The 26,246-nt window shown below is 35.0% G+C and overlaps 1 long non-coding RNA gene across 5 annotated transcripts in view; it reads left to right on the top strand.

Moving 5' to 3' along the window:
* LOC308617275 overlaps window positions 1-26,246 on the top strand; it is a 208,126-nt gene that overhangs the window by 9,029 nt on the left and 172,851 nt on the right. Inside the window, exon 2 of one of the 5 annotated variants that reach the window (XR_014015847.1) lies at window positions 22,289-22,371. The exons of the other annotated variants lie outside the window; for them this stretch is intronic. This is a non-coding gene — a long non-coding RNA (uncharacterized lncRNA). The remainder of the gene's footprint in view (window positions 1-22,288; window positions 22,372-26,246) is intronic. 5 annotated transcript variants of the gene reach the window in all.

The following is a 26,246-nucleotide window of genomic DNA, read 5'->3' as shown; positions in this document are numbered from 1 at the left end:
TTGTGGTCTGTGAAAGAAAAAAAAAAAACTGTTTTCTGTCAACTTACAAAATCTTTCACTCTGACACCAAATGTGTGTGTGCGTGGGGACGCGGGGGGCATTCACAAAACAAGCTGTTCTTTAATTATCTGTTGATACCAACTGGTTGTCCTGCAGTTTAATTCAGTTCTGACATTACTATTATACCTGGGCTCAACATAGATACCACAGGTTAAGGGTTTAGTCCCACAAGACTGTCCCCACTGCACATGCCAATCCCAAGTCCCAGGGTATCACCTGTGCTGCTGGCGAATAGGCCACAAGTCAGAGGTTTTCATGACCCCTTCCTTGGGTTCAATAATTTGCTACAGCAGCTCCCAGAACTCAGGAAAATAATTTACCTACTTGAGTCCGAGTTTATTTTAAAAGGATAAAATTCATAAACAGCTAGATGGAAGAGATGCTTAGGTTAAAGTGTGTGGGAAGGGATGTCAACTCCATGCCCTTTCTAGGCATGCCACCTTCCCAGCACCTCCACGTGTTCACCAACCTGGAAGCTCTCCAAACTCACTTATCTAAGATTTTTATGGAGGCTTCATCACACAGGCAGGATTAATTCAACCTTCAGTTTCTCTCTACAGTCCCTCTAGAGCAGAGGTCGGTGATGGGGTTGAAACCTTCAACCCCCTAATCACATGGATGGTTCCCCTGGCAACCTGTCCCCAACTTGCGGTTATTTAAGGACTTTATAAGAATTGCCTCATTAACATAAACTCAGGTGTGGTTGAAAGAAGCTTGTTATGAATAACAAAAGACAATTCATTCACCTTTATTGCTTTGGAGCTATTTCAGGAACCAAGGACAAAATAGCAAATATTATAACAAAGATGTTCCCATGTTTCTTATCACTTAGGAAATTACAATTGTGTTAGGAGCTACTTCCAGGAATGAGGATGAAGATTATATATATATATATATATATATATATATATATATTTTTTTTTTTTTTTTTAATCATAATATCACTCTGGAAACCTGTTTTCTCAAATCTTGACTATTTAGTAACACCAAAATCTAGTCTTTTCTTCTCAGTCAAGAGAGTCTTCCACAAGTTTTATTCACACAACTTTCTATTTCTTCTCTATGCCACTTGATTTGAAATGGCAAATGCCCTGAGGGGCATAAAGGGTAATCAATATAGGGCTCACCTCTATATACAGTCATCACTCAGTATCCACAGGGATTTTTCCCAGGACCCGCTGCAGATACCAAAATTTGAGTATGCTCAAGTCCCTTATGTAAAATAGCATAGTATTTGCATATAACCTATGCACATCCTCCCTTATACTTTAACTTATTTCTAGATTACTTACAAATTATCTCTATATTACTTACAATACAATGTAAATGCTATGTAAATAGTTGCCTACAAGCAGCAAATTCAAGTTTTGCTGTTTCAAACTTTCTGGAATTTGTTTTATGAATTCTTCCACCCTCTGTTGTTGAAGGCACAGTTGCAAAGTCTCCAAATCTTTTCAAACAGTGTTTTCCCAAGCTATGTCATTATTTTAAGTGTGATGACAAACTATCAATACTTCTTCATACCTAAATTTAAATAGATTTTCCAGTAATACATATACTGCAAAATTTGATATTTTTTCTGATAAAATGAAAAGGCAGCTGTTTAATCATGTAAGAAAATGCTTGTTTAGTTGACAAATAAATTACAAACCACATATATCATATTTCTTTTTGAAACTAATTGCATGTAAAAATGCAAGTTGGAATGTATTTTTTATATCAACCATAGATAAAACTTCTTTCTGACATGATGTTTTGATATCCATAATTTTTATAAATAAAATAACTGTCTTTTAAGAAATAATTATTTTAAAAGTCAGGGTAAAAGACAAACTGTATTTAATGTGATTATTGATATGGTTGGATTCAAATCTCCCATTTCCTATTTGTTTTCTATTTGCCCTATGTGTTCTCTGGTTGCCTTGGTATTTATAGTATATATTTTTAACTTCACTTAGTCTACCTTCAAGTGATATTATACTTCATTGTTAGTATAAACAGCATAGAACACTATACTTTCATTTCTCTCCTCCTGACATTTGTATTATTGTTGTCATTTATTTTACTTTTGGATATATTATGAATCCCACAATATATAGTCATTATTTTTATTTAAATAATTGGATTTTATAAAGATTTAAATATTTATTTTTAAAATGTCTTTTATGTTTAACAGTATGATAATATCAGTGGTTTTAAATCTGAAACTGAGCAAGACCCTTCTGGGCCTTCCCTGAGATAGACCTTCACCTCCATGCCCACCACCCACCCCTGTGTTCCCCGTCTCTTGTTTGTAGAAAAGCTTTAGCCTCCAAGGCCTTCTCTGAGTTCCAAAGAACAAATTTAATCAGAGAAGTGAGAAAATGCAAAAACAAAGGAAAATAGTCAAGCAACACAAAATAATAATAGTTTAGCCATAAAAATAAGTCAAAGACTTTTATTTCCTCTTCAAGGACTATAAATAACACTCTGAGCCATATCCTTGAGTTGTTTTGTAGATACTAAAACCCCCACCAAGTGGAAGAAGCTAACTGCATGCTGACCACAAGCACATAGACCCCAGACCAGTTAGAATCAGAAAGTTGATGGTGTTAACTCCCAAAAGCACAGAGAGTCCCATACAGGATAAATCCAAGGAGAAACATGCAAAGACAGATATTAATCAAACTATCAAAAATTAAATACAAAAAAACCCATTAAAAGCAGCAGGGGAAAAGCAACAAATAACATACATGGGAATTCCCATAAGGTTAACAGCTGATCCTTCAGCAGAAATTCTGCAAGCCAGAAAGGAGTGGCAGGACATATTTTAAGTGATGAAAGGGAGAAACCAACAAGCAAGATCACTCTACCCATCAAGGATCTCATCCAGCTTCAATGGAGAAATTAAAAACCTTTACAGAAAAGCAAAAGCTAAGACAGTTCAGCACTACCAAACCAGCTTTACAACAAATGCTAAAGGAACTTCTGTAGGCAGGAACCACAAGAGAAGGAAAAAACCTACAGTAACAAACCCAAAACAATTAAGAAAATGGTAATAAGAATGCAGATATTGGTAACTACCTTAAATGTAAATGGATTAAATGCTCCAACCAAAAGACACAGACTGGCTGAATGGATACAAAAACAAGACCTGTATATATGCTGTCTACAAGAGACCCACTTCAGACCTAGGGACACATACAGACTGAAAGAGAGGGGATGGAAAAAGATATTCCACACAAATGGAAATCAAAAATAGACTTTAAAGCAAAGACTATTACAAGAGACAAAGAAGGACACTACATAATGATCAAGGGATCAATCCAAGAAGAAGATATAACAATTGTAAATATTTATGCACCCAACATAGGAGCACCTCAATACATAAGGTAAATGCTAACAGCCATAAAAGGGAAAATTGACAGTAACACAATCATAGTAGGGGACTTTAACACCCCACTATCACCAATGGACAGATCACCAACGTGAAAATAAGGAAACACAAAAATAAATGATACATTAAACAAGATGGACTTAATTGATATTTATAGGACATTGCATCCAAAAACAACAGAATACACTTTCTTCTCAAATGCTCATGGAACATTCTCCAGGATACATCATATCTCGGGTCACAAATCAAGCCTTGGTAAATTTAAGAAAATTGAAATTGTATCAAGTATCTTTTCTGACCACAAAGCTATGAGACTAGGTATCAATTACAGGGAAAAATCTGTAAAAAATACAAACACATGGAGGCTAAAAATACACTACTAAATAACCAAGAGATCACTGAGGAAATCAAAGAGGAAATTAAAAAATACCTAGAAAAAATTGACAATGCAAACAAAATGACCCAAAACCTATTGGATGAAGCAAAAGCTGTTGTAAGAGGGAAGTTTACAGCAATACAATCCTACCTCAAGAAACAAGAAACATCTCAAACAAGCTGAACTTACACCTAAAGAAATTAGAAGAACAAAAACCCCCAAAGTTAGCAGAAGGAAAGAAATCATAAAATCAGAACAAACATAAATGAAAAAGAAATGAAGGAAAAAATAGCAAAGATAAATAAAACTAAAAGCTGGTTCTCTCAGAAGATAAACAAAATTGATAAACCACTTGCCAGACTCATCAAGAAAAAAAAGAGAGAAGACACAAATCAATAGAATTAGAAAGGAGAGAGGACAAGTAACAACTGAAAAGGTAGAAATACAAAGGATCATGAGAGATTACTACAAGCAACTATATGCCAATAAAATGCACAACCTGGAAGAAATGGACAAATTCTTAGAAAACACAACCTTCTGAGACTGAACCAGGGAGAAATAGAAAATATAAACAGACCAATAACAAGCATTGAAATTGAGACTGTGATTAAAAATCTTCCAACAAACAAAAGCCCAGGACTGCATGGCTTCACTGGGGAATTCTATCAAACATTTAGAGAAGAGCTAACACCTATCCTTCTCAAACTCTTCCAGAATATAGCAGAGGGAGGAACACTCCCAAACTCATTCTACAAGGCCACCATCACCCTGATACCAAAACCAGACAAAGATGTCAGAAAGAAAGAAAACTACAGGCCAATATCACTGATGTACATAGTTGCAAAACTCCCCAACAAAAGAATAGCAAAAATAATCCAATAGCACATTAAAAGGATCACATACAATGATCAAGTGGGGTTTATCCCTGGAATGCAAGGATTCTTCAATATATGCAAATCAATCAATGTGATACATTATATTAACGAACTGAAGGGGAAAAACCATCTCAATAGATGCAGAAAAAGCTTTGGGCAAAATTCAACACCTATTTATGATAAAAGCCCTCCAGAAAGTCAGCATAGGGCACACTTACCTCAACATAATAAAGGCCATATATGACAAACCCACAATCAACATCGTCCTCAATGGTGAAAAACTGAAACCATTTCCTCTAAGATCAGGAACAAGACAAGGTTGTCCACTCTCACCACTATTATTCAACATAGTTTTGGAAGTTTTAGCCACAGCAATCAGAGAAGAAAAAGAAATAAAAGGAATCCTAATCAGAAAAGAAGAAGTAAAGCTGTCACTGTTTGCAGATGATATGATAGTATACATAGAGAATCCTAAAGATGCTACCAGAAAACGACTAGAGTTAATCAATGAATTTGGTAAAGTAACAAGATACAAAATTAATGCACAGAACTCTCTTGCATTCCTCTACACTAAAGATGAAAAATATGAAAGAGAAATTAAGGAAACACTCCCATTTACCATTGCAAAAAAAAGAATAATATACCTAGGAATAAACCTACCTAAGGAGACAAAATACCTGTATACAGAAAGTGTAAGACACCAATGAAAGAAAGTAGAGATGATACAAACAGATGGAGAGATATACCATGTTCTTGTATTGGAAGAATCAACATTGTGAAAATGACTCTACTACCCAAAGCAATCTACAGATTCAATGCAATCCCTATCAAACTACCAATGGCATTTTTCCCAGAACTAGAACAAAAAATTTCACCATTTGTATGGAAACACAAAACACCCTGGACAGACAAAGCAATCTTGAGAAAGAAAAATGGAATGGGAGGAATCAGGCTCCCGCACTTCAGACCAAACTACAAAGCTACAGTAATCAAAACAATATGGTACTTGCACAAAAACAGAAATATAGATGAATAGAATGGGATAGAAAGCCCAGAGGTAAACCCATGCATATATGGTCACCTTATCTTTGATAAAGGAGGCAGCTATATACAATGGAGAAAAGACAGCCTCTTCAATAAGTGGTGCTTGGAAAACTGGACAACTACATATAAAAGAATGAAATTAGAACACTCCCTAGCACCATACACAAAAATAAACTCAAAATGGATTAAAGACCTAAATGTAAGGCCAGACATTATAAAACTCTTAGAGGAAAACATAGGCAGAACACTCTTTGACATAAATCACGGCAAGATCCTTTTTGACCCACCTCCTAGAGAAATGGAAATAAAAAAAATAAACAAATGGGACCTAATGAAACTTATAAGCTTTTGCACAGCAAGGAAACCATAAAGAAGATGAAAAGACGACACTCAGAATGGGAGAAAATATTTGAAAATGAAGCAAATGATAAAGGATTAATCTCCAAAATATACAAGCATCTCATGCAGCTCAATATCAAAAAAACAAACAACCCAATCCAAAAACGGGCTGAAGACCTAAAGAGACATTTCTCCAAAGAAGATATACAGATTGCCAGCACACACATGAAAGGATGCTCAACATCACTAATCATTAGAGAAATGCAAATCAAAACTACAGTGATGTGTCACCTCACACCATTCAGAATGGCCATCATCAAAAAATCTAGAAACAGTAAACGCTGGAGAGGTTGTGGGGAAAATGGAACCCTCACGCACTCTTGGTGGGAATGTAAATTGATACAGCCAGTATGGAGGGTCCTTATAAAACTAAAAATAGAACTACCATACAATCCAGAAATCCCACTACTAGGTATATACCCTGAGTAAAACATAATTCAAAAATAGTCATATATGACAATGTTCATTGCAGTTCTGTTTACAATAGCCAGGATATGGAAGTAACCTAAGTGTCCATCAACAGATGAATTGATAAAAAGATATGGCACATATATACACTGGAATATTACTCAGCCATAAAAAGAAAAAAATTGAGATATTTGTAGTTAAGTGGATCTCTCTAGAGTCTGTCATACAGGGTGAAGTAAGTCAGAAAAGGAAAAATACTGTTTGCTGACACATATATATATGGAATCTAAAAAAATGTATATTGTTCTAAAAACCTAGGGGCAGTACAGGAATAAAGATGCAGACGTGGAGAATGGACTTGATGACACAGGGAGTGGGATGGGTAAGATGGGACGAAGTGAGAGAGTGGCATGGAAATATATACACTACCAAATGTAAATAGATAGCTAGTGGGAAGCAGCTACATAACACAGGGAGATCAGCACAGTAATTTGTGACCATCTAGAGGGGTGGGATAGGGAAGGTGGGAAGGAGATGCAAGAGGGAAGAGAGATGGAGATATATGTATATGAATAGCTGATTCATTTTGTTATACAGCAGAAACTAACACCATTGTAAAACAATTATACTCCAATAAAGATGTTTAAAAAAAAAAAAGGAAACCAATGACTCAGAAATGACCATTTTCCCACATTCTCTCTCTGATTATAAACCTTAAAGATTTCTTCCTTATATTGAATTAAAATCTGTTTTTTCCCTTCCTTCCCAGTGACTTCTTTCTGTTAACCTTATTTCAATCTTCTGCTACACAGAAGCCTTCTACTTGACTGGCCTCTATATGAGATGGCAATTACCCCCTTTCCCAAGTTAATGTTCTCCAGTCTTTCCACAAGAGCTAAATATCACTTTAGATGATAGGTAGGTAGATAGATAGATAGATAGATAGATAGATAGATAGATAGATAGATTTCTCAAAGGAGACACTATTGAAATTTCAGGAGGGACCATTCTTAATTGTGTGGAATTCACCAATGCAATATCAGATACGTAGCATTCTTGCCCCTTTTCTTAAATTCCAAGTAGCATTTATAACTCATTGTGACAACTACAAGATAGCCCTCAGGCATTTCTAAACACCCTCTGGGTTTGGTATAGCTCTGATTGTAACCACAAACATCCATAGCCTATCAACATTCTTCTGTATGAATCCGAGTTTTTCACAAAACTAATGTCTTCCTAGAACTGAATGAAATGTAACTTATAGAACATAGTGGAATTATCCTTTTATTTTTCTTCTTGACACTATATATCTAAGTTATTATTGTGTCAAAGTTTTGATATTCTATTTTAACACATATTGATCTCTTAGTCAATTGAATTTCCAAGGTCATTTTCACATGTGCTGCTGTTAAGTCGTATTGCTCTGATTTTGGACATAAGAGGTTGTACCAAAGAGCAAGGATTTTTATACTTAGTCCTACTACATGTTTCTTTGGACAAATTGCCCAATTTTTTGAACTTTTGAGGATATCATGTTGCCACACAGACCACTGGTTAGTGTTTATAACAAGTCTAGCTTTATTTCAATTCAGACATTATTTTTGATATTTTCCATCAAAATTTGCATAGAAATTATCTGATGACCCTAGCCTTCCTAGCTCTGGATACTCTTTTTTCTTCTTGGCACTTCCTATAAGTTATAATTATTTTGTTTGTTTGTCTGTCTTTTGTCCTTCACATGATGATGTTACCTTAACCAGGCCTCATGTTGCCTTAACCACTGTTTGACTCTTAGCACCCAGCACATAATTAGCCCACACTTGGTGCCTGGAGAGGTATTGTTAATTTTGTATCCAATGTATGAGACTTTTCTTACAAGTTTATTCATGTAAGAGAATAATTGTCCAAATAATTCATAGAACTTGAAGGCAGATCACTGCAGCTGTTTGAGATCTTCTTCAGGCAAAACTAACTTGTTACCATAACTTACGTATTGTCATTCATCGGTTTGGAATTCAACTGTTTACAATACTAGTGCTAAACATCTATTATTCCTGGCTCTCACCTTCTTCAGTAAATCATAGAAAAATATTTGTGCAGAAGCAATTTGCTTTTGCCAACAAAATACAGTTGAAATGGCGTGTGTCCATTCCGAGTAGAAATTTAAAGTGTCAGTATTTGCTGTGTTCTCTTCTTCTTGAATGATACTCTAAAAAGCAAATAACTAGATGGAACTCTGTCAGTCTTTGTCTCTGACTACACTAGACAGAGAACGTTTTCAACCCAAGATAGACATGTAGCTTCAGTGAGAAATGTATTATTGGGGAGCAATTCTCCATGGAGTTTCTACTTGTCTGTCTTGTGACTGTTTTGTCCTAGACTATCCTTTCCAAGACATTTGTGTAGAAAAAACTCCAGGATAATGTAAGTAGTGGCTTTCTCTAGGGTAGAAGGCAAATTTGTTTACTGACCAGGAAAATAAAGATAATGTCCCTCTCTGGAGAAATGGGACAGGTTTGTTTGCACCTGTTTTTGTAATATTGGGGTTTTTCTAAGCTCAGGTTTCCTCATTTGGCATAGAACCATTGTGTGTGCTGAGTATACCTGAGACACTTGCCATCATATTCTTGGGACTTGCAGGGAAAAGGTAACAGATACAAATATAGCTCATGCTGCCTTCTGTGCTTTGAGTAAAGAAAATATTTTGCCTATAACCCAGGAATCTTGTGTCTTCTGCCAGCATATCTGAAACTGTTGTAGGCTATTTGGTTAGCTCACAAAAAGGGTAAAAATCTCAGTCCCTTTAAGGTTCCTTATTCTTGTCTTATTTTAAGAAAATGTGATATGGGAGAAGTCATTAGTTACTGTAAAATAACCTAAAGTATTCTGACTAATGCCCTAACCATTGATACTTCCCTTAGCTTTTATTTCTGTTCATTTTCATAACATTAAATGGGGCTTTGTTAGTATCACTGGCTAAGGATGGATGAGACAGATGATGAGAGAATGTCCCAGGATGTGTTAGAACTTGGAAATTGGGGTACAGACAATAGGCTACATTATTGATCAGAGATTGTGAAGTCCATTATGTGTCAGCTTAAGTTTCGTGATTAAAGGAAGTAAGGACTTAGTAACTTCTTGAGCAATCCGGAGAGTTGGATATTAGATATATAAGATGTATTAGAGATATAAGACTTTAAATGTAAGAAAATGGAAGCTCAAAAATTATATGACTTTGACAGTTAATCAAGTGGTTAGTAAATGATTCAGATCTTCTAGCCAAGTTACCCAGACACTAGTCATTGTTCACTTTCCACTATATACTGCTGTCTTTGTTCCCTCACATGGTTCCCTCACTTGCTCATTCAATGAATGTTCTCTTATTGAGTACATTCTATGTGCCAAATAGTATGCTAGACGTAGTAACAAAGACACAATTCCATGATTATGAAATTTCAGTCATTGGTCTTATAAGCTGGAGACACGTTTCTATAGATAAGGGCCAGAAACTTTTACAATAATACCATGTAAATAATTAGACCAGAAACTAATTCTTAAGGGACTATCTAGTTGGAGGTTGCTTGTATAATCTTATACTCTTCTATGTAAACTCATGTACCCTAATTAAAATATGAGAACATAACGTTATTTAGACTTCCTTTGGTTTCATAAAGTAATTTATATAGTGCTTTATATTAAAAAGTAAGAGTCATATGTCAGTTCACTTATATATTAATCATAACACATAGGTAATGCACAACAGAAGAAAGATCATGAGTGTCGACTTCAGAACATCATGGAGTGAATAGAGTACAGGTATCTATACTGTAGACTTGAGCATTTACCTAATCTCTTGAAACTTCTTCATCAGGAAATGGAGATACTTGATCAGCTTGATAAGATAATATACAACTTTTGGCACATTCTAAAACTGAATACATATTAATTATCTTTCTTTTTATGAAGCCACTTTTGAATGAAGAAAAGCAAATATTACTTATATAGTCAACATGCATTCAGTACATGGGCAAGCTTGCAATTTTATAGCCAGTTATGGTTCACATCTTCACATGACTTATTTTACTTGATCTTCACAACAGAAACTGTGAGGCTCAAATAATAAATTTATCATTACTAAAGTCCAAAATATGAATGACACAGTTCCTGTGTGAGATTATAAATTTGCTGTACAATATAACATATATCTAAGCATGATATAAATATGACATAAAACAGACAAGGAATATTATATAACCAAAGAAACCCTGAAGTCCAGAAAAGGATGATATCATATCTTATTTGAACACAAAGATTCTTAAGAGGGAGAGTAGATAACACTACCATTCTACATCCCAGAAAGCTATAAGTAATGTATAGTTTTTGTTTGTGAGTTTGTTTATAATTCCTAGAAGTCATGTATGTCCTGACTGACTGAGAATTTAGTTAATAATGTAACAATTTTGTGGCATAATGTAAACCTCAAGTTTTAAACTTCAACTTACAGTCTGTTATTGTACTAAATAAAACAAGGAATTTAAGCCATATAGGGCTCTCTGAGGCCAAATAGGTGCAGAAACATGTTTGAAAGCCTTCCAAAGAAGAAAATATATGGCTTATGCTGCCTACAATGGCAAATAAAAGAGGTTCATTATCATCAGCTGATATGGTACTCATCCTGCACAAAGCGTTCCACATAATATAGAGAGGAATTTTGAGGAAGTGAGGACATAAGGAACTTATTCTTGGGAAACTTATAAATTAATATAAAAGTTAGTTAAAAAAAGACATGGAAATATATGTGTATATATTTGTATTGTGTAGCTATTAGAAACAGGTAAATGAGTACACCTTAGTTCTTATTTCTTTATAAACATCATGATGTTGAAACATTACTGGGTATCCTGGAGTCATCTGCTCTATTGGAATTAATTTGGGAAGATTGCCTAAAAGAGATGAAGTGTGGGCACAGGTATTTAGATCATCTTCAGAAACTCCAGTATGAATTTGACTATAGTGATTTGATTGATTTCTTAAAAATGTCCTTGCCAATTTCAAGTTAGTTGGAAAGACTGTACTCTATTTGTACCCTCCTTGCATTTCCTAATTGGAGCAGGTAAAAGACAAGGCAAATCATTTTGTCATTAAATTTCAGATTAGGAAATTATGATGAAAGTCAGTATTCCTTGAAATAAAAAAAGTAAAATAATTGATGAGAAAGGGCAAACCTGTGAATCTACCCAGCTGTAGAATCCTTCAGGGATGAAAGACCAAAAGAGTAGATGTGATTCTGATAGCGAATTTACCACTAATGTGAATACTGATCTCTTTACCCCTGGAGACTACTTCTATTGCAGGTATTATCATTGAAAAAGGACTTTAATTCAGACATGTCTAATTACACTATAGGTTAATTCTATTAACTAGAAAATCTCCAAAGGACTTTAACATTTCTATTAAATAAGTTTAAGCGGTCTAACCAAATTGCTAATGATTGCCTTTCATTACAAAGCAGAAACTGTTTGATGAATTTGCTCTTCCTTCTGGAACACTGGGACAAAGATTTGATTTTGAGGGCAATAACAATTTATTGCAATTACCCTAATGCATGGTAAAAATGGTAGTATTATGTATAGTCTGTATTCTTCCCAGTGATTGCTTCCTTTGCTATTGTCATCCTCCTGTGTAGGTGCAAAGAGCCTCTTATTAGCAATAAAACAAATAATGATAAAATAAATGGGCTTACTTACTCATAAGTGTAAGAAAGGCTCATCTGCAGTATTGACGGAGTCAGAAAGTTTTCTTTCATTGAAGCCATCCTGTTGTAATAGACAAATACCAGCTTTTCTATACACAGTGCGTCTGAATGTTATTATTTTTCTTTTCTAACCTCTCAGTGTTGGTCAGGACGCCTTAGAACAATTAGAACAGTTAAGATTCATTACAGTTGTTTGTTCTGGCTCTGCCTGAGCATTTAACGTACCTTTATTTTCATGTTGAAGAATGTTAATATCCCATTTCTAGTCCTCCTCTCACAACTTTGGAAATTTCCCATTCATCATTTAATTCAGTGTTTTCATTCAGTGCTTAATAAGAGTTCATCCCAGTGCAAACCACTGGGGAGAACAATACCAATAAAACACAGCACCTTATATCCAGGAGTTTACAACTTAAGTTTAAGTAGACTTGAACAGAGATAATTACAATATGGAAGCCTGGATGATACGCAGCTGGCTATCTGAGGTTGCCTTGCAACTGGAACCTAAGTATTTGTGACTAGTTCCAGGAAAACAAATCAGTTCAAAGTAAGGAAGAAGTAGAAACACTCACTGTATGGGGTTACATGACCACACTATCTGAGATGCAGATTGGGCAAAAAATGGAAAGGTTTCATGTAAAGTCATGACTTCAACCTGTATGTACAAGGGGAGGTCTGTAGAAATAATAAGCAGTTGCAAGTGTAGGAAATAGGAAAGTATAATATTTAAGACTGAAGGGTCAAATGATGAGTTCAACAAGGTAGAAATAGGATGCGGTATATGATATAAACTGGTAATTGCAGAGAAACCACAAGGGAATCTATAAAGGTGATTAATGGTAGCTCATTAAAGAGAAGGAGGGAGGAGATATGGGGATATAGGCATACATATAGCTGATCCACTTTTTTATACAGCAGCAACTAACACAACATTGTAAAGCCATTATACACCAATAAAGATGTTAAAACTAAATAAATAAAGAGAAGGAAGACAATGGGGGGAAAAGGAAAGGAGGGAGGTAAGAAAAAGGCTTTCCACTGAGAAAACATGGAATTATTAGAATCCATTTAAATAATTTTTTTCGGAAGTATGGCCTACCCACTACCTAGTCATAACTCCCTAGGACATCTATCTTACAAAAATGACTATGCAAAAAGTCTATCATACAGTGAATTGAAATTCAATCCTGTGCCTCATTCTGCCTTGTCTTGCCTGTCCTCGTTATCCTGCTTATAATGTTAATATGAATGTGAGGGTCATGGTTCCCAGCTCTGCCCTCTACTCAGAAATGAATAAAGAAACTGTAAAAAAAAAAAAAAAATAGGAGGATACAAGTGGAGTGCCTCAAGTTGCCTAAGTGTGGAAGAAAAAAAAAAAAAAGGACCTCTTAGGACCTCTGGTTCTACTATCAGAACCAGAGTTCTGCTATGGTCAACATGTAGAGAAGAACAAGATGAAAATGCAAGCATTAGGTGAGAGTATGGGGTGGTGGTGGGGAACATGTTAGAGGGGAGAGGAAAAAGAATGAACTAAAGTGTATAAACAAATAAGAATCATGTGTTCGAAATTATTAGGGTTCTTTCCTCAGGACTAACATGCATGTCATAATTTGTTCACACCACCACCACCAATCATTGTATATAAAGTCTCTTTATGCATCAGGCATGATACCTTACATATACTATCTTCTGGAATCCTCCTGACAATGCATCAATACAGTATCTATACATTTATAGACACCCTTTTCTTCAGATTATGTGGGTCTTCCTCTTTTATGCTATCCCATATGCAAGAGTAAGAGTCACAACACTTATTTAAGAGGACATTTATTACATTCAACTCAAAGCTACTTGTTACAAAGAAATATATACATCAAGCAAAGTAAGTTTTCAAATTTTAGTAGTCTCTGTAAATTACCAGTGTCTCTAAAATGATTCACCTTTAATTATAACCTTTCCATAATCATCAAGAATCCAGTATCTTCTCTCTGATAGGCAGCCAGGAAAGGGCACCAGCAGGCTTGTATTCCTGATTCTAGTTTTTCAATTCTGGAGAAAGTAAAGGCTAACACTTAAAATGGCCCCAACCATTGCTAATTAACTAGCAAAAATAGATGATGTCATTGTTCATCTAACTTTCACTAAGCATTCAGACTTTGATGAAGCCAGTTTTCAGCTCAGCCACAAGCAGCCAGCAAAAAATGTCTAAGGCTGGCTGCTATCACTGCAAGTTTAGTTGGCATCATTCAAGGGGATACAGGACAAAGACGAAGAATTAAGATTATAAGTGTCATTCAAAAAGTAAATGAGATTTAGGAAATCTCCATTATGTTTTTGTTTTTTTCTTGAGTTAGGACACCTTAACCTTAAAGTTAAAAACCCAGTTCCCTGACATAAAGCAATTTATTCAGATTACAGATAATGCTAACAGTTGTCAGCATTTTCAATGGCAAATGGTAGGCTTTTATGCTATGCTTGTGGGTATGTGTGTACAGGGAGGTATGTGAAGATATACTGACTTTGAGGCATGTCTTGTGGACTGCTACAGGGTAAGGAGAGGGAGAGAAAAGGGAAGAATAAACTTCCTTTGTTTTTCTTTGTCCCCCCATCTTTCATTACCAATATTTTTTCTCTAGGTCAGTAGCCATTCACCTTCACAACCCCTGAAACTTTCCTCCCCTAGTTCTTTTCATGCAGGCTATTTAGCTTCAAATTGAATAACATGTGACTGAATTGTCAGAAATCTATCACCTATCTCTCAATCTAGTCCAAATTTCTACGATGTATCTTTTCTGTGCATCTAGGTCATATAAGATTAAAAGTATATTGAAGGGAGATGTTTATTGGGGAAATAGTTTTATTTTCCAATTTCTATTGTCATGAATGTTTGTTATAAGAAAATAAATCCTCAAAGGAATTTACATTACATTAAAAACAGGAGGATAGAACAATGGAATTTTGATAGGCAGGAAAACAGAGGGAAAAATGGTTCTGAAACATAAACTAATAGAAGCATAACTGGGAAGAATTCAGTCAAACGTTGAACAAATGTCATATACCCAGAGTATGAATAGAATCCAGAGAATCCACAAAAGGCATGTGTTCATGAACCCCAAACAAGCAATTTCTGATTTGTGGAAACTCCCATCCCTGATTTGGCTCTCTAGTACAATTTTGTATGTCTCTATCCCACTACATGAACCCCACCAATTCTTACCTTTTCTAAGTCCCTGATCTATTATAGCCCATGCCCACAGAGTTTCAAGAACTACCTGCAGTGGCTCAAAACCAATGAGCTGATAACCATTTGCCCAATGCCCTGTTAGTGAAGGAGACAGCAAGAAGCTCTATTCCCAATGACTGCATCCATATACGTAATTAATCCCACTTCTCCTGGGATCCAATCTCCATGGGCCATTAGAATCTATAATGATACCTGGCCTCGGTGTCTGCTCAGAGAATTCAAAAGGATTTTGTAAAGTAACCATATTTTGAGTTTTAATTAAAAATCTCATTTTTTTTCTCCCCCTTAGCTTCCCCCACTACAGGCTTTCTAGTGTAGACTGTCATCCATGACTGTGGCTTCAGTTTTTTCTCTGTATCCCAGTGACCACCACCACCACCACCATTTTGTCTAAATTTAATTCAGCCCACTTGTATAAGCTCCCAACCTATATATCTAAATGTTTCCTCAATATTGCACTCGGATGTCTCAAAGGGAACTAGACTCAGCACATATGTAATCAAACTGATTAATTTCTCTTCAAACCTGGAGTCTTCCAGTTTTCCCTAATTTAGTGAATGAATCCAAACACTTATACAAGACTGAAACCTAGACACCGTCAAAACCTCATATAATTGCCCGTATTATACAGGTTAATGCTATTTAAAGTTTTACTAGCTAACACTTGTAGTGCTTAACAAACACTAGGTTCTTTTAAAAATGAATTAAATATATTAACATATTTAATGCTTAACAACAATACAAAAGCAAGCACTATTACTTCTTTTTACAGCTAGTAAGATTTTTTTTTTTTTTTAGCTAGTAAGATTTTAATAACTTGCGCAAGATCACATGGTTAGTAAGTGTTAGAGCTGGGGTTCCCACCTGTGCAGTCTGGCTCCAGTCTCCATGCCCTTATTCAGTACACTCTACTGGCTTTCCTGCAAATAGTAGTGACTAACATTTATTAACTCTTCACTCTGTACTGGACATAGAGGGTATTATGTTATTCTTGTTTTACAGATGAGGACACTGAGGTACACGGTGGTAGGTAATTTTCACCACAGTCCTTAACTAGTCAGTTGTGGCTCCACAGTTCATTATCTGCCATATTCTCATTTCAGATCCCACATTCTTAACAACCAAGATTCTTGACACTTTACAATTCTTATTTAAAAAAACAAATAGCCCAGTTTTTGGTCAGAGGAAAATGACTTTTGAAGGATAGAAAAGCACTTTTATTCATTAGCAAATGTTCCGTCTTTTTGAGTTCACTATTAAATATGGCAAACAAATTTAAATTAAACCTTTAGTTCTACTCTGGACCTATTCTCTAAACTCACCTAATGCCCAAGTGCTTTTAGCCATGTGCATGCACAAATTTATTACAAAGAAATTGGGGTTTCTATTGATAGGCCTTAATTAAATAATAAATTAAATAATTTTGCCTATATTTAAATTTTCAGAATTGTTCTATTTCCAAAGAACAACTTTTATTTCTGAGGGATGTGGCTATTGTGGGGTGAAATATTTCTCTGAATTTTGGAACATAAACTGAGGCTTTTAGGTTTTTCCTCTAATTTGTTTTTTTTGTTGTTGTTTGTTTTTGTTTTTTTAGTAAAATAGAATGCTAAAGTCCCCTCCCCACTGCAAACTTTGAATAGTAAATTACAGTGCTTGTGTCACCTATGGAGCATATAATAATAATCATTCCCTTTTGACAATATGTGCCATTCTATTAAAAAAAAAAGGATGATTTCCAACAGCTCATAAAAAGTCTCCAAGTATATAATAGACATCATCAAAGATTTTTCCATTCCTGTTTCATTTTTATGAATAAAGATCAAGAAATATACATATGTAAATTTCCATTATGAGAGCTTTGAAAATGCGACCTAGACTTGGTTACTTCAAAATATATAAATTTTATGTGGGAGGATTACAAATGAAAAATGTGTTTTCAAATTCACTACTTCCCAGTTAGATTTTTTGATTGAAATGACTAATTTTTAATATTCTATATGACTCTCCTGAAGTAGAGTTAAAACAGGCCATTTTAAAACATAAGTATTAATTTTACTTTTAGAATCATAGTGATATCTTCAGTCTTCTAAGATTGCTTCTCTGGATTTTGATAATGTTGAAAATCAACTAATGATCCTAGTATGAATCTGCTCACTTGCATAGTTTAACAAAAAAGTAGCTGGAATTCTACATCATAGTAATAATCAGTTTTTTTGTTTGGGTTTTTTTTTTTTTTTTTTGTCTAGAAAGAATAACTGAAAGGAAAAGCAGTTCAGGTGACAATGTTCAAAGTCCTAATTAACTCATTTGCTATTTAATTAGCTGTCTCAGGTACAAAGACTGTCACTGTGAGACCACATCAAAGGGAATGATTCTTTCTCTGCCTCACGCAGTCTGTTCCTTCTGATCCAGAAGTCCTATCTGAGACAAAGAGGAGAGAAAAGACTTGCCCCAGGTCTTACCTGGAAAGGGAAAAAGAGTGCTATCAAGTGCCCTGTCCTCTAATTTATTTATCTTCTTTACTATTTATACATATTCTCTCTGCTTTTCAAAGAGGTTCCCTTGTAATTAGTAAAATACAAAGAAAGGGGGAGTTGGTTCTTAAATTCTTAACAAGCTCAGATGCCAGAAGATGAAAGGGTCAGCTTATGCTCCCGTGGAGAAATTCTAGAAGGCAATTTCTCCTGTCCTCAACTAGGAAGATGAACAATTGGTGAGCTCTCAACCTCTGAGAGATTTGAGTCTATTTAACATTTCTAGCATCTATATAATTCCTTTCATTCCTGTCATCCTCAAAGTGTTTTGCAAACATTAAACTAATTAAGTGAAAGCAATTTGTAAATTAAGGCATACTTACAAACAACTGCCTGTCACTCTCAAGAAATACTTGTCCTTGTTTGTTATTTCATTACTAGGCTTATGGGCAAATCTTTAATTTTAATAGCATTATCCAAGATACTAAGGCCACAAGAACAGAAATGCCTTGGTAAAGTCACCCAGTCACTATGCTATAAAATGACTCAATTCCACCCCAACACCTCCTCCACACCCAACCTAATTCATTTGATAAGAACAATTGGAAGAGGTTTAGCTGTAGAAACTAGAAAGTACTTCAAAAAATTAAAAATCCTCTTAACTTTATCTCTTTTTATTATTCTCAATATTTCATTTAAAAACACAATAAACTTGGATTCTATAGGCAGACTATTTATTATATTAATATATTTAGAAAAATATAAAACCTCAAGCCTCTCTTTATAAAATGCTAAGTAGGTTAACAGGAAAAGTAGGTTAATAGAAAATTTCATAAGGAAACTTCACATGCATATGACAAACTTTTCAAGAGCTTAAGTGTCTTCTTGAAAAATTAAAAGATCACAGATCCAAACGTTATTCCTAATTTATCAAGTTTCCAAGTTCAATATGTGTGTACCATTGCCCAACCAGGGAAAGATAGGGGGAAGAAATGCTGAGATTAAATAGGTATGTTTTTAAGTTACTCTCTGAAAAATCCCTTTAAGGGAGAAAACATCTTATTAATAAATTCAGAAACATATTTTTTTTTCCCAAGTAGCATGTGAAATTTTTGAGTAATCAAAGTAACTGCCCTGCCAATTTGTGCTAGATAAAAGACTAAAATTCTTCAGGGATAAATCGTGCTGATTCTGGGGAGAAAACTGTATGAGCAGCTAATAAGTAGCTGGAAAATCTTAAGACATATCTACCCCATTTTTGAAACATGTGACTATGACTAATATCTAATTAATGCAAACTAATAGTGAAAAGGTGGGTCATCTTAACATTTTGAATTGTAGAAGAATCAATACAATAAAATCCCACTGCTGGGCTCCCTGGTGGCACAGTGGTTAAGAATCCACCTGTCAATGCAGGGGACACGAGTTCAAGCCCTGGTCCAGGAAGATCCCACATGCCACGGGGCAACTAAGCCCGTGCACAACAACTACTGAGCCTGTGCTCTAGAGCCCGTGAGCCACAACTACTGAAGCCTGCGTGCCTAGAGCCCATGCTCTGCAACAAGAGAAGCCACCGCAATGAGAAGCCTATGCACCACAACAAAGAGTAGCCCGCACTCTCTGAAAATAGAGAAAGCCCCCACGTAGGAACGAAGACCCAATGCAGCCAATAAATAAATTTATTTTTAAAAATCCCACTACTTATAGTGGGAGTCAAAAAAATTGTTTTAACCAAGAGAATATTGACACCTGGAGTAGATTTTTAGACCTGAAAAAGCTAAAGTGTCCAGTTTCCTCAGTACATAACTGAAGAAATAAGTTCTGAAAGTTTAGATACTAGCAAAGTCAAATAGCAACTTTGTGATAGAAGTAAGAATACAATTATGGTAGGTGATCTTTCCACCCCATCAGGCTGCTCTATGTATAACTTGAGACGGCTGCAAAACAGGCACTGTTCCAGCATATTTTTCTATGTTGATACAGAAGTATTTGCTATGTGAAAAGATGCTATCTGGCACCATGTCTTCTACCTTAGTTTCCTTGAGTTGTAAAAGAGGGGATTGTTTGTAATTAGGGCATTTTCTCTTTTTTAGTTTCTGAAAGGTGGTGATATTTTATTAGTCTTGAAGTTTTGTTTAACCATGACTTTCTTAGCCTCAGAAGAATACATTTCTGTTAGCAATGAATGAGGAGTTCTTCACCTAATGTGTGTCATTGACTTTTTGGCAGTTCATTGATGAAAGTTTTGGACCTTTCTCAGAATATCTTTAAATGCCTAAAATCAATTACATCTGATTACAAAGGAAAAATTATGTTGAAATGCATTTATCAATACACTACAAATTGAAATGTGTGCTATAGTAGTATATGTGTTTCTTTATTAATGCATTACAGTGCAAGTATAATTACCATGATTTTCTAAGTAGTAATGAATGCAAACAATTTAGGTATGTGCAACAAACTATAATCTAATATGAAAATATCTATGGTTTCTATTGGTAACAGTCACAGCTCTGCTAACAATTATGATGTGTTGCCTATATGAAGTCAAAAGAAATGATAAATTGCACTTAGAGATTGCTAAAAAGAAAAATGTATTTTTTTTCCCACCAAAATCATGTACCCTCTACATTCTGACCTCATAGATCTGAAAGGTTCTCACAGGTTCAAAACTTATATTTCTGTTGACTTACTTTTTAGGAAACCTCATTTGTTCCATTTTAGCCCCTTCGCTTCAGGGTCTAATGTCTTTCCTTGTGACCCAATATATTTCTGAAGATTTTATAACCAAACACATTCATTTCTAGCTCAGTTCCTGGACAATCACTGAAGGCAACCTCTTTGAACAATTGATCTTGCTTAACAACAATGCAGCAATTTGCTGCCAGCCTTGTTAATATCTAAGTTGCTAGAGACACCTTTTTGCCTTCATAGGAATAGCAGCATTGTTAACTAAAGCTCTTTTGAAATACTACAGCACGATAATGACAACAGCCAGTGGCACTACTAAACCATAACAAGTTACAATGATAAATCAGAGCTGTCTGAATATTTTAAGTTCAGTATGAATCTTCACGTGCCTGCCTATTAAGATCTATGCTTCCTAATCCTGACAGAGAGGATTAATGCAACTACAGTTCCAAGCTCTACTCTAGGCAAATGGATCCCACATTATCAGACACTCATGCCAGGAAATAGATTGGTGGATTATTAGATTTGAATTAAATGGATGTTCCCCCCACCCCGTCCCAGGATCCCTTATTCCTGTGTTTATTATCTTTAATATGGATTTTTTATGATGTTTTAACTATTGTTTATTACTATTATCTCATCTTAATTGTATATTTGATGCCCCCAGCACCTTGATCAGACGAATGCAATATAAATAAAATTATCTTGACACACAAAGACGGCCGGTGATGTTTAAATTTGTTTCTCTTGTCTCTCCGTGAGATCATAAAGGTATTTAATTTTTTTCTTCTCTTTTGCCCACTTTCTTTGTCCCTTGTGACACTCAATTCAGAAAACACCTGCAATTAACATGTTTTTCAAAATCTTGTGCCTCTGTAGCTCAAATATATCTTTTTAAGGTAACATAATTTGCAGTGATCTCAAATATGCATGAAAGATTTTGGTCAGATTTATTTCTCAACAATTTTCTGTCTTCTCCAGAGACAAAAATCTTTTACAAAATATACATTATATAATTAACAAAGTCAACAATGTCATTTTAAAATACCTTACGAATGAGAATGTATGTGTATATACAGCAGGTAGTCTCAACAGTAACCATGGAAACAACTAGACTCTAGCAATACTTTCGCAATTTGCATTGCCTACTCTGTGTTAAGGGCTGTGGATACAGAGATTAAAAACAGCAACTTTCACTGTGGAGTCAAATTCTGACTTAGGCAACCTAAAATGTTAGAAAGAACTAACCTTGTGTCAACTCTATGTCAAGGGTTTTACATGCATTATTTCTATTAATTATACTTTCTCAGCTATCCTGGTAATGGCATTATTCCCCTCCAGTTTACTGATAAGACAAATGGATTTCACAGCAGTTAAATAGCTTGCTTGAGACTGCAGAGCAGTACGTGATAGAGTCAGGATGCTAACTCACAACTCAAAGATTAGAAGCCATGCTCTCTTCACTATGCCGAACGTCTTCTCTAGAAGTCACGTGAAAGCTTCACCATTAGAGTTTTGCAGTTTGTAGTTTGGTGTGAAGGAACTGGGAAACCATGACTTGAACTAAAACATTCTTCTCACAGGGTACTATTGATTGCTTTTGGGGGAATCGTATTGTCTAAGGAAAGCTGCATTCTGGATAAGGAAAATCTTCTACCCATAACAGGTATTTTATTTGTATTTTCTACCATTTGATGCAACTGTCCTAATCAATTTCTTAAGAGCTATGTTCTATAAGAATGACAACAATGTAATAATGTAGTCAGAATTGCATTAATCTCAGGAATGTTATAATTATATAAAATTCCAGATATATTAATATTTCAGCATATACCTTCAGAGAGTCTAACATATGAACTTTTCCATAGAGTTAGTATCCTGAAGCTGATTATGAAAACCTCTTTATATCCACAAAATGCATAAATTAACAGTTTTCCTAAACTCATAAATATTTCTAAATGGGTCTTTCTGAAATTCTGCATAGACTCTGAAATGTGTCCAAGTGGATTCTGTAGCACAAATGAGATTTCTTGAGACACCTGTTATCTGTTATTGATTTTTCTCAAGACATTTATACAAAACAAGGAGGAGCACAAAAGTAATTTTGCAATGGTGACTAAGGATGCTAGTGATCATGGAGATAACCATTACTAATATTTTCAGTTCTTGCAATTTAAGCCATGCTTCAGCTAAATTATAAATTACTTCCTAATATGGATCTTTGAGGTCATCCAAGACTAGATAAACCCCTAATATTAAATTCTCTAAATCTGAAAGTTTATTGTTTTGAAATTTCATTGATGATTCCATGAAAATCATCAATAAGAAATCACAACACTGAGATTAATTTTGATAATAATATAGGAGTAATCTAGGAGACAAAAATTGTATTGAATGGGATGTAAATAATGATTCCAGAAAGCATCAGAAATCAACACTTTCCTTGCAAGACATTGGAAGCTGCCTATAATTGTTTGCCTTCATGATCACCTGGATATGTCCTAGGAGATGGCCAAAATTTTCTAAGCAATATCAGTAGCAGTAGTAGCATGTGCACATTATATTAAGATTTGCCTTTAAGATAATTTGATTCTTATACATTTTATTGTGTTAACAAAAATGTTAGAAAGTACAGATTTGTCCAACATTAGGTCATGCACGTAGCAATCAAACTAATGGATCCATACTTGCCTTACCTTAGAGTAAATCAAGTCTAGTAATCATAAATAGCAAATGATTGGCAAGACAGTTAAACCTGGCATTGAGCCAAGACCTCAGAAAATGAAAACTCAGTACAACTTTTCAGTAGAATATATGAGATATGTAGGTGGGACTAAGCAAAAGAAAAGCAGTTAAGAATCAGCTCAAGAAAAAATTTTATATTTGCCATACAACACATAAAACCAGGACTCAATCTTTGTAGCTTGGCTTTGACTATGATATTTATACAACACAATACTAGAAAGTTTAAAGCAGGTATGTGTTGAGGCAGATTAATTTTGACATTTGTAGATGTCAGAGGCTAAGAGAAAATACTAGAACCAAAATTTCATATCTGAGGTCACTGAGACTAAAAAATTGAAGCCTACAGAAATAAGGATATATTTTCATTGAGATGATATATTTTTACTTCTCTGTCTTGTGAAATGCTAGATCATTTTCTGCATTAATATGACTGCATTTCAGGGAACTAGCTAAATTTTTTAATATGTTAGAAATGAGTAGAAGAAAATATGTTACTAAAGTGTGTAGGGCATCACAAGTGAATTGTACTTTAAAAGATTCTCTCTCTTTTGTAAAATTTAAACAAAATAAATGTTGAGGTTTGAATGCCATCATCTCTCCAGGTGGAGGGGTAATGTGTCCAAAATTCACTCCAAACTTTTGCAAAGTAGAGGAGAAAATGGTTTCACATATTGCAGCTACTTGAAAAGACTGCTGGTGTTAGGTTAAGAGAGCTCTCACTTGACTTTGTCCCTTCTTTTGCAGTCTTCAAACATCTGTCATGGACACATTTGGCACAACCGGTCTTTTGCTCCTTTTCTTTCTCTTTTCACCATTTCAGCAAATCTGATTTTCTAACTCCCTGCCTTCATTTAATGAGAAACAAGTTTATTTTTTTAAGTTATAGCTAGTATTTCAACAACAAGATATTTATTGAAAACCCATGATGTATCTATTATTATGTAAGGCATAGAAAGGGTTTGAATGCTTATATATAGAACAAATCATTAGGGAACAATTAAATTTTGAATTATGTCATGGCCATAATCATAAAAAGAGTTCAGCAATGGAACAGATTATTTGTGAATTGATATAATCAAAGAAATCAGTGCTGAAACATAACTAAGAACTTGGAATATGGGATGTATAATATTTGCTCCACAAACATGAGACACATTTGTTATTGAGCAAAGCAGGAAAGATATCAAATAAGTATTAGCCAGATCCAAGGTAAAACAAAACGTATACTCCAAGGGTAAAGGGGAGTTCTTAATTTTAGGAGGATTTGTTCCAAAATGGGGCAAGAATATGGGAATAGAAGATACTGAGTTGCCTAAAAACTTTATATAATGAAGAACTAGAAAGGCCTGACAAACCATAATGAAGCTGAACTTCAGGAATTGAGGTAAAAAGTATAACTACTGTACTTAGTAAAAGTCAGGGAGTGTCTCATGCCCACTGCAGCAGGTAGTGTTTCCTTTAGCCCACCTCCTTTCCCTGACCCAGACCCATCCAGAAGTTACATAATTATGGCAGGTTATGAAGGAGACATAGGAGCATAGCTTTTTATTAAGGGAAAGGAAGGAGGGAGCAAGGCAAGCAATGGAAATAGGAACATGCTTCTCCTTCCACTGTTGATGTAAGATGACAACCTCCTACCTTGACAAGCTGCCAGCATAGGGACTGCACGCTAGGAGGTTGTGTGCTAACTTAAGTGTTTGTCTTTAAAAAATTCAGCTTGTTGACCTATTGAAATGGCATCACTGCTAAGTGTCTATCCCACTCCTGCCTCACAGCACTTACTTGATTCCCAAATCCTTAAGTCAAGATTAACTTTAGACAAAATCAGAATGTAAGTAAATAAGAAACAATAAGGAGTTGATGTACCAGTGCCTCCAGAGGTTAGACCTCAAGGAAACACTGAGGAAAGTGTGGTGAAAGATGGTGAAATGATTATCATCTCAAGGCTGCATTCACTTGAGAGGAGCACCTATAATAAAATGGGTAAGAATGTAAGACTGCTTGTGCCAAGTCCTGGCTGCTCTACTATTAGCGTTACCTTGGCCAAGTCTTTCCATTTCTTTGTGCCTCTGTTTCCTTTTCTGTGAAATGGGGATGGCAATAGTACTTTCCACATGGATAAATGTTGTAATGTGCTTAGTATGAGGGGCTTTGTAAGCACTATATAAATATAGTTGACAATTATATTGAAACTCAGTTTACCAAACACTGTACACATATATCTTCATAGTATCCTGAAAGCTGTTTTCATTATTATCCTCATTTCATGGGTGAAACTGAGGCTTAACAATTTTCTGAAACTTTCTGAAGATCATAGAGTGTATAAAGGCTCAAAATGATTTCATCTAATCCTGGAACTTTGCTCCATCTTTACCCATTCTGTCTTGAAATATGGCACTTAAATCCAAACACATCCTTTTGTTTCTTGGGCTGTACAAACCTAAAGAAAGTGGAAGAGGAGGGGCAAAGTAGTTGATATTTTGCAACCTTCTACATCTTTCAGGCTATACTCTCAACTCATTTGAGATGTGATGCTCTTTGTACTATTAATCTGAAGTACTTGTCCCCCCTTTCACTACTTTTACCAGTGACTTCTAAACATTTTGTACCAAAAAGTTACACTAGTTATCTTATTGATATTCCCCAAAAAGATATACTAAAAGCTAAATCTTCTTTATTATGTCTGTGTTGATCTAAATCTCTTTCTTTTAGTATTGTACTCACATTTAAACAATGCAGTTACACTCATAATTCAGAAAGCATGCAAGGTGAAAGGAGTCTAAGTGGAAAAATATG

The sequence above is a fragment of the Mesoplodon bidens genome (assembly GCF_964165515.1).
Source record: "Mesoplodon bidens genome assembly, chromosome: 5".
Taxonomy (NCBI): Eukaryota; Metazoa; Chordata; class Mammalia; order Artiodactyla; family Ziphiidae; genus Mesoplodon; species Mesoplodon bidens.
This window is presented reverse-complemented; position numbering and strand designations above follow the sequence as displayed.